This window comes from Engystomops pustulosus, chromosome 3 (assembly GCF_040894005.1).
Source record: "Engystomops pustulosus chromosome 3, aEngPut4.maternal, whole genome shotgun sequence".
NCBI classification, from domain to species: domain Eukaryota; kingdom Metazoa; phylum Chordata; class Amphibia; order Anura; family Leptodactylidae; genus Engystomops; species Engystomops pustulosus.
Genome location: NC_092413.1, coordinates 78865841 through 78875323, shown reverse-complemented (window position 1 = coordinate 78875323; position 9483 = coordinate 78865841). Strand labels below are relative to the sequence as shown.

Genomic DNA, 9483 nt, shown 5'->3' with positions numbered 1-9483 from the left:
TTTAAGGACATAGTTGGGGTTAACATAGTAATTAAAGATCTTAGACAAGGTTTATATGCTCAGCATGACAGAGCAATGGGAAATAAGGTGATTATATTTGCTGAATGAATTGGCAGTACATTATTCTAATCCCTCCCTAAACAATATTATGAAATCTGTAAAGCTATATCTTCTCCTAACACACAATAGTCCCGTTGTATGAGAGAGCATTTGGTGTAGCTGGATAGTGGTTTCTGGGTAAGAATTACATTGATTTGTAACATTTTATAGCATAAAAAATAAAATCATGTAATGTACTGCTAATTAAAATTGTACTACTACAGAGAATTTGAAGCTAAACAATATTAAACATGTGTTACTTAAACTTAACATATTTAAAACTGTTAAAATTGATGTTCAATTACTGTACCTCATTATTTCTCTGCTTATTAGTGGCTCATTTAAAATTCCACATATCATTTTCTGACTTATTTTTTTTTTATTGGACTATTTTTTATGGCTTTTATGACTATTTTTAAGGCTTATACTTACCATCCCAAATGTACTTATTGTTGTTATTGCACTTTAATTGTGTTTTGTTTGCGTCTTTTATTTGCTGTTTTTGAATTTAAGTGTTTAAAACCATAGATCTCCAATTATTATTCATGTTCGAATTGTATACTCATTTTTTTAAATAGAAAAATGCACTACTAAATAAAACGTGACCTCTGAGCTAGAACTAGGAACTGATATTTCTGATTCCTACAACGTTTTACTGAATACTGTGTACCTTGTGATCTGAAAGGTAAAGACGGCGATAAACCATCTTAGCCATCGCTATGGGATATTCTCGGCAACTTTTTTAACCCCTTCACGACTGCCATCCCTATATACATCCTATTTACACATGCACCAAGAAACACAATTTAAACAGAAGAATCTACCCTTTAATTTGTTGCATGGAGTGTGTATGGATGCTTATATACAGCTTTCTATTCTTGATTGTAACTTTAAAAGTAGTTAACTCGGGTTCTGTTCATACACACTCCATATATCATATTAAAGGGGAAACTCTCATATTTAATATGACACCAGAATACTTATAGGAGCAAGGATTCAGGAGATATAGGCATTGAAAATGGGATAAGTAATGGAATAATGTGGCACATATTTATAAACTATTTTGGTAAAAGCAACTAAAACTTTAATTGGAACAATGACATAAAGGCTTATTTTTTCATATTTGTAGTCAATTATTGGCACATTTTATAAAAGAAAAAAATATGTACCTGTAATTAATAAAACAATCATATAGTGTTAATGTCTCACAAATCATGAAAAATAAACAAAGTAAATATTATTATGATATACAAAGCTTTTCCATCGTCCTTTAAAGAAGTGCATAGCAGAACTTCAAAAATTGATCTGGACATTCAGGCAGCAATGACCATCGATCACAAAGGGGTTAAAGACATTTTCCTAGTGATCTTAATAAAATAGTTGATCACTTGATCTCAGCCAATACTAGAAAGGGCTACAGTTGCATATACATGACCGCACATTTGGGCAAACAAAAGCAGTGTAAAAAGCATGTCAGCTAAGTTTGCATGATGTTAGGTCTTGGTTGGCATGGTGCATTAAAACATTAATGTTGTTTTAATACTTTTAGAATGAACACAGTTCCCCTGAAAATAAGACTTAGCGGCAGTCATTGCTATAGTTTCCCTCATGACATACATAAGTATAAGAAGATTATTTAGATACTATAAGAGGCTGTGATATAGGTGTAGAATTAATGAAATAAAATCAGTTGTGTTGCAAATGCTACAAGCAACTGCCCAAACAAGAAAAGGTCATTGAAGGAGAGTGCTAAACATGAGAGATCGGACAAATAATTCTAATAGAAATGGAGTATCAAGAAAATCAGCATGAAATTCAGTTTAGAGAGTTATAAGGATGTTGTAAGGAAATTGTTTTTATAAAATGTAGCTTTTTGTTCATAAAAACCAGGATCGTTAAATGTACCATAGATTGTTGTATATGAAAATATGTATGATTTATGTGATGGCATGACTAGAGTAAATGTTGATATCTTTCATTGCATACAAGACTTTTGACCCTGAGTAAGGGGATAGAAGTGTGTTAATGTTACAATCCTCAGAAGCTATTCTGCAAACATGGTACTGCATGTGTCTTTATATCAATTCTCTCATGTGCTCCCGTTCCATCTTGGGGTTCCTGTAGTATCCCATTTCTCTCAATTCTCTTATTTTTAGCAAGACAATTCTTTATTATTTATTTAACATGTGCATTTATCTGTTTGGATAATTTGCGGCCAGATCACAGCCCCCATAGACATCTAAATCTCCTGGCCATGATCCGGAGAGCACAAGGTTTGACACCGCATCGTGACCAAGTCAGGAAGCTCCTCTTCCTATAGATGGGTGTTGGAAGACCGTGCTTAAATTGCCATTGACCTGGTCCCTGCTCTTGGTATCTTTGTAGTGCTGATTGTCTTGCTTTTCCTTTGATTAACTGTTTGGCTTTTTCATGAATCAATCAGGTATTAACCCCTTAAGGCTGCAGGTTCTTTTTCACTTATTCTTCACTCTCCACCTATAACTTTCATTTTTTCATGTACAGAGCTATATGAGGGCTTATTTTCTACATAACAGATTTGACTTCTCAGTGACATTATTTATTATTTCATGCCATGTAATGGAAAGCTGGTAAAAAATTCCAAATGTGTTTAAATTGGCAAAAAAAAACACATTTATGTCACATTCTTGTGGGTTCAGTTTTTACAAATTTCACTGTGCGCTTCAAATAACACCTCTGCTTTATTCTTTGGTACTGTGCGATAACTATGATACCAAATATATATAGGTTTTACAGGCAGTCCCCTAGTTAAGAACCCTTTTTATTACATTTTTTACATGATGTAGCATGGTGTTAAAGTAGTTTTTTGGACATTTGGATGCTATTTTCCGTTATTGAGTTCACCACCGACAATAACCGTTTTTATATTTTGTTAGATTGGGCATTTTGAGATACGGTGATACCTGACATGTTTGTGATTTTTACTGTTTATTATGTTTTATATAAATTCTGGATAAAGGGAGGGTGTTTTAAATTTTTATTTTTTTTTATTTTTTTTTAAACTTTTTTTAATTCACAGTTTTTAGACCCTTTAAGGTACATTAACCCTAGATGGTCTGATCGTTCCCATTGTATTGCAGTAGATGACATTTTTACACTATCAATCGAAGGTGAAGTAGCACTCCGTGCGGTTAAGTGGATATGTTTATTCCACCATAATTATGCAATGTTTCGCCTGTGACCTTAGCATGCTTGATAATGCCTTTATGGAGAAGGCGAAACGTTACATAATTATGGTGGAATAAAAATATATTCACTTAACCACACAATCTATATTGCATCTTGGGGTTTGTGTCGGACACTTTGAGAAGATCTGCACCCGACCTTTGTTTTATATACACGATGCTACTCCATATATATTTCTTTTGATTCAGCATTTTTACACAGTATTCATTACAATGAGCCATTAGCTCATTGTAATGGAACTGCATATGCCATGCAACCTCAGGTCTGACAAAGACCTGAGGCTGTCATGGCAAGTGACTGCCGTTCCCCAAGGGACCGACGATTGGAACAAAGCTAGCGTCGCCGTAGTTTTTTAAATCAAATACTTTACAAGAAAAAACAAGTAAGCAAAACAGCCGACACCCCCAATCGACCATCAATCCCTTCCCATATGATCACACAAGTCCATAACCTCAACAGATGAAATGTTAATTTTAGTGTATTAGGTGCCCCATTGAAAAAGGTAAATATTGTTATAGTATGACATGTGAAGATGTTTATGTCAAAGTTTGTGTCAAAAGTCCTACAACGCTGTGAATGGGTTAATTTCAGACAGTTTGTATACTAGGGCTGTAGAAAGAGGGGGTATTAATTCCAGAATCTTGGCGCTCATCAATGCAAGATATATTTGAGGGAAGTAAGATACTGGAAGTGGGTTATTTTCTTTTTATAAGGTAATATTTGTGGCAGGCGCATACATTGCACCTGAGTAATGGACTTGCCCTTTCCTAGTCTCAGGACATGGCCGACTCCAGGAATCTAGATTACATCCAAGTCATGTTTAGAACAGAGCTTGCAGACGTGGTCTCGAACATTTCAGCCAAGATACACAACCTTGGGCAAAGAACAAGTGACCCTACAGTCAGAGAAAACTAAATTGGACTCTCTCCAATCTCAGGTAGATCCGTTGGAAGTGAAATATGAAGATCTGGAGATCATTGCCTATGACTCTTTAATCCGGAGTGGCAATCTCGATTCAGAGGTCTCCTGGAGTATATCATCATTATATGCGAGTCTGCACTTAACCTCTTCGTTGCCATGTTGCTGCAAGTAGTTATTGGTGACCTCCAAATAAATTGCATTCATAGGGCTCATACCAAATCAGTAAGATGAACTATTCGAAAATTAGAAATCTATTACTGCATGCTGCCCAAAACCTGGCACATTGTTCATGAGAGCATGGCATCTGGCACATTCTTGCTGAGAGCATGGCTCTTAGAAGCAGAGGGAATATCGGTGGAGGAAGCTCCTCCCTTGCCCCAATGCCCTTAACTCTCCTGGTCACAAGTCATCTGACAATGCTCCCCACCTGCTAATGATCCACCATTTGAAGCTGTGGACTGATTTCTTGTAGCTTATTCCAAATAAGTATCTGATCAATTTTCTGCCATTGATAAACAGCCTCATGATTACTATTGTGACACATAATAAGGTTTAGTTCTCCAGTCAAAAGGCATAAAGCTCTCTCTTACTATCTTATGCAAAAACCGGCTGTGATAATGTTGCCAGAGTCCCATTTCTCTCAAAATTCCATACCCTCTTATTTCTACCTACAGTATGCTACATAAGCAAAGATTTATACTCCTGCTGCTATATAACTCCCGACCCTCTCAAGTAAAATCTATAATAATTGATCCTCATGGCTTTCTTATACTTATAGTTGAATCACATGACTTTAATATAGCTCTCATCAACTCTTATATCTCCTTGGAAGACTTTGTCCGAATGTTCCAACTTATTTTCAGATGTTTAGCAGGCCTGACCATTGACAAGGTATTCTGGATGGGTAACTTTTACATTTCTTTACAAAATTAATTTACATATTTAAAATAGTGGAAATAACATTACTATATACATCTCTTATTTCCCATACACATATCATTTAGATTGCATTATCCCCCCCCCCCCCACACTGTCTGCCAAGTTGGAAAAAGGAAAAAAAAACCCTATGTAACTGTCTTCCAGATTGTCTTCCTGATTTTACCTATCAGGCCTCTCCATTCCCCAATAGTTGGGGGTAGAGGTTTCATTCAGGATCTTGCAATTACTACTTTCGCAGATAGTCTGCAGATTGTTATTTTTTGTTGTTTGGTGATCTTTGTTATTCCCTCATTCATTAAATCATTAATCACTAGGAATTCGAAGGAGCAGGGTAACAGCATGTTCAAACTGTTGGAAATATAAGAGTGGATCTCAGCCCAGAAATTCTATAGTGCTGGACACCCCCAACTCATATGCAGAAAATCGGCCTGTCTTTCGTTGCACTTAGGACAGGCAGATCTATACCCCATCTTAGCCATGCTTCCAGGGGTAAAATAGAGCCTCTGTACAAAGTTAAACTGTATCAATCTATGGTTCATATTTAACCCCTTATCACCAACACTAGTTTTCAGCTCAATGACCAGACTCGATTTTTCAAATCTGACATGTCTCACGATAATTGGTTATAACTTCGGAACGCTTTAACATATCCCGGTGATTTTGAGAATGTTTTCTCTTGATACATTGTACTTCATGTTAGTTATAAAATTTAAGCGATAAGTTTTGCGATTCGTTCTGAAAAAAAGTGAAAATTTGGCAAAAATTTTTCATTTTCCAAGTTTGAAATGTTCTGCTTTCCAGACAGGAAGTAAAACTACCCAAAAAGCTTAATAATTAACATTTACGGAATGTCTGCTTTATGTTGGGATGATATTTTATGCTTCCGGTCATTTTTCTAGGATGTTATGAGGCGCAGAACTTTAGATCCGATTTTTCTCATTTTCATGAAAATTGCCAAAACTCACATTTTGAGGGAAAACTCAGCTTCCAAGTGACTTTGTAAGGCCTAAATAATAGTAACACCCCATAAAAGACCCCACTATAGAAACTTCACCCCTCAAAGTATGTAAAACAACTTCTATTAAGTCTCTTTTTAGTCTTTTTTAACCCTTTAAGTGTTTCACATGGGTTAAAAAAATATGGACCTGCGATTTAGAAACTATGGAATTTTTTTTTGAAAATACATTCATTTAGGCCAAACTGACAGTTTCAGAATAAATTAAATGATGAAACGTACTGCAACGTTTGATGCCCAATTCCTCCCGAGTGTACTGATGCCGAGTATAGAATGAATGGAGGCGCCATTCAAAGCAGATTTGTATTGTCACATTGTACACATTTTATTTTTACGGGATGAGATACAATGTATAGATAATTCATTTTGGGGGTCTATAACTTATTCATGAGATTTTATTAACTATTTCAAGGGGGACACAAACAAAATCATCAATTTTTATTTTGGAATTTTAGCATTTTTCCCCCCGCTCACCGTAACATAAAAATAATATTTTATCTTTATTCTCTGGTTCACTACGATTGCGGTGATACCTCATTTATATAGTTTTTCTTATCTTTGCTCAATTTTCCTGAGCAAAACCAATATTGGAGAATATCGCATTGTTTTTACTATTGACAAATTTTTAGGGCCATAACTTCTGTATTTTTCTGTTGTCAGACCTGGTTGAGGGCTTATTTTTTGCAAAAAGAGTTGTTCTTTTCAGTCGTATCATATTAGGGAACATAGCTTTTTTTTATCACTTTTTAGAACATTTTTTGTGATGGTGTTTGATGAAAAATTGTATATTACGGGAAGTTTTTCGTAGTTTTTTTTTTCGTCGTTCACCGAGCGGGTTCAATATTGATTTAGATTTATTGTACAGATTAATACGGGCGCGGTGATACTAAATATTAACGTTTTTCGTGTTTTTGTGTTTTATATACTGTATTTGCATTATATGTGTAACTGGGGAGATTATGGGACTTTATTTTATGTCCCGATAGGGCGGTCATTAAGGGGTTAAAGAGTAATAAACAATATTGCGGTATACATCTGACCAGTGAATAACCATGTCATGGTTAGTATCCTTTTCCCATTGTTTTTCTGAGTTAAATTTAATATCACTCAAATTTGCCCTATTCAATATTTTATATACCCTATAAATACAGACTCTCTTTACAATAAAAAAAAAGTTTATCAAAAATAGTGTTACAAGAGACCATAAATCATTTTTTATTGTTAGATTTTTTTTATAGGCATCCAATACCTGTAAATAGTGAAAAGCAAACCTATTTCCCATAAAGTATCTACCGTATATACTCGAGTATAAGCTGAGACCCCCAATTTTACCACCAAAAACTGGAAAAACCTATTGACTCGAGTATAAGCTGAGGGTGGGAAATGCATTGGTCACAGCCCCCCCAGTTTATAGCCTGCCAGTCCCCTGGAGTATATAGCCTGCAAGTTCCCTGTAGTTTATAGCTTGGAAGCCCCCTCAAGTATATAGCCAGCCAGCCCCCTGGAGTATATAGCCTGCCTGCCCCCTGATCTTCCTAATATATTTCCAACTCTCGTTAAGTAGACGATACACTGGTATCCTCCTCAATCCTCTCATTCCCAATAACCCAGCTTCCAATGCCTCAAACAGGGACATTTTGTACCCTTCCCTAATATTTTTACATACTACCTCTGAGTCCTTCCATCTATTTATGGAAAGAATTTTGGCCGCAAGAAAATATAATTTCAAGTTAGGTATAGAGAGGCCCCCTTCTTTACTTCCCTTATATAAATATTTAATCTTGATTCGGACATGTTTCCTACCCCATACCAGTTCATTCAATAACCTTTCTATCAGTTGGAAAAGCCTGTCCTCTATCCACACCGGCGACGCGCAGAGTACTTACAATAGTTGGGGCAATATCACCATTTTTATTAGACCAATTAGGTCCATTTTTGATAGGGGCAATTTTGTCCAGATAGATATCTTAGACCTAATCTTAGCGATTAGTTGCATAACGTTAAGTTCAGTATATCTTTCAGTATGTTCCGATATTTTTATCCCTAGATAATACAGACTCTGCTGTGGGTCCAATACCAATATATCATTCCCCCCGTCAAATTTAGTTCCATCCAAAGGGAGTAATAACTTCTTACCCCAGTTAATTTCAAGTCCTGACATACTCCCAAATTCCTGTATCACTTTCATAGCCCTAGTGATAGATTTATTAGGGTCTCCCAGACATAGCAGAATATCATCCGCATATAATAAGATTTTATCCATCTCCATATCAACGCCACAGCCTACTATATCGGGATCTGCTCTGATCAAGCAAACCAGGGGTTCAATAAATAGATCAAATAAAAGAGAGGACAGTGAGCAACCTTGGCACGTGCCTCTAGTAAGTTGAAACCCCTCTGAGATACTACCGTTGACCATTACCCTAGCCATAGGGGCACTATAGAGCAATCTGACCCAAGAGATAAAATTATCACCAAAACCCATTGACTGCATAACTGCCCACAGGAAAGGCTACTCCACCCTATCGAAGGCTTTCGCTGCATCCAACAACGGGATGGAGCGGCCATCGACCCCTTGATTGAGTTGTATATTCATAAAAAGTCGTTCTAAATTGGAGGACAACAGCCTACCTGGTACAAACCCACTTTGGACCGGGTGGACAAGTCCACTAGCAACCCCCTGGAGCCTCAATGCCAGTGCTTTCAGCCAGAATCTTGATATCGGTGTTCAACAGCGATATAGGTCTATATGATTCCCTCTCATGGGGATTCTTCCCTTTTTATGGTATAAGTACTATTTTTGGTATAAGTACTATTAGGGCCTCTCTCATAGACTTACCCAGAGTTCCTGTTAATAATCCGGTGTTGAACACCGAGAGCAACATTGGTAGCAGAACATCTCCAAACCTACAATATATTTCAAATGGGAGTCCGTCCATACCTGGACTGGTATATCCAGAAAATGATTTAACTGCCTTTATCACCTCCTCCAGTGTTAACGGTGGATCCAATGCTTCCTTTTGCAGTGAAGGAAGTACAGAAAATGGGATACGGGAAACGTACCCATTAAGGTACTCCACGCTAGTTTTATAGGCTAGCAAAGGTCTTTAAAATAGCCTCTGTGATACCTATCAAGGCACTGTCCTCTTTCTGTATACACTCTATTCGATTACATCCCTATTGTTGTACAACCTTTGCTAGGAGCTTCCCGGGTCTACCACATTCACAAAATTTTGCATATTCCCTTTTTGCTAACTGTAATTTCTCCAAATTATTTTCCGTAA

The 9483-nt window shown here is 36.5% G+C and overlaps 1 protein-coding gene across 1 annotated transcript in view; it reads left to right on the top strand.

Annotated features, from left to right (window-relative positions):
* Positions 1-205: 205 nt before the first annotated feature.
* Positions 206-9483, top strand: part of LOC140122851 (protein unc-93 homolog A-like) — a 147677-nt gene continuing 138399 nt past the window's right edge. Inside the window, exon 1 of the mRNA XM_072144097.1 lies at positions 206-237. The gene's annotated coding sequence lies outside the window, so the exon portion shown is untranslated. The remainder of the gene's footprint in view (positions 238-9483) is intronic.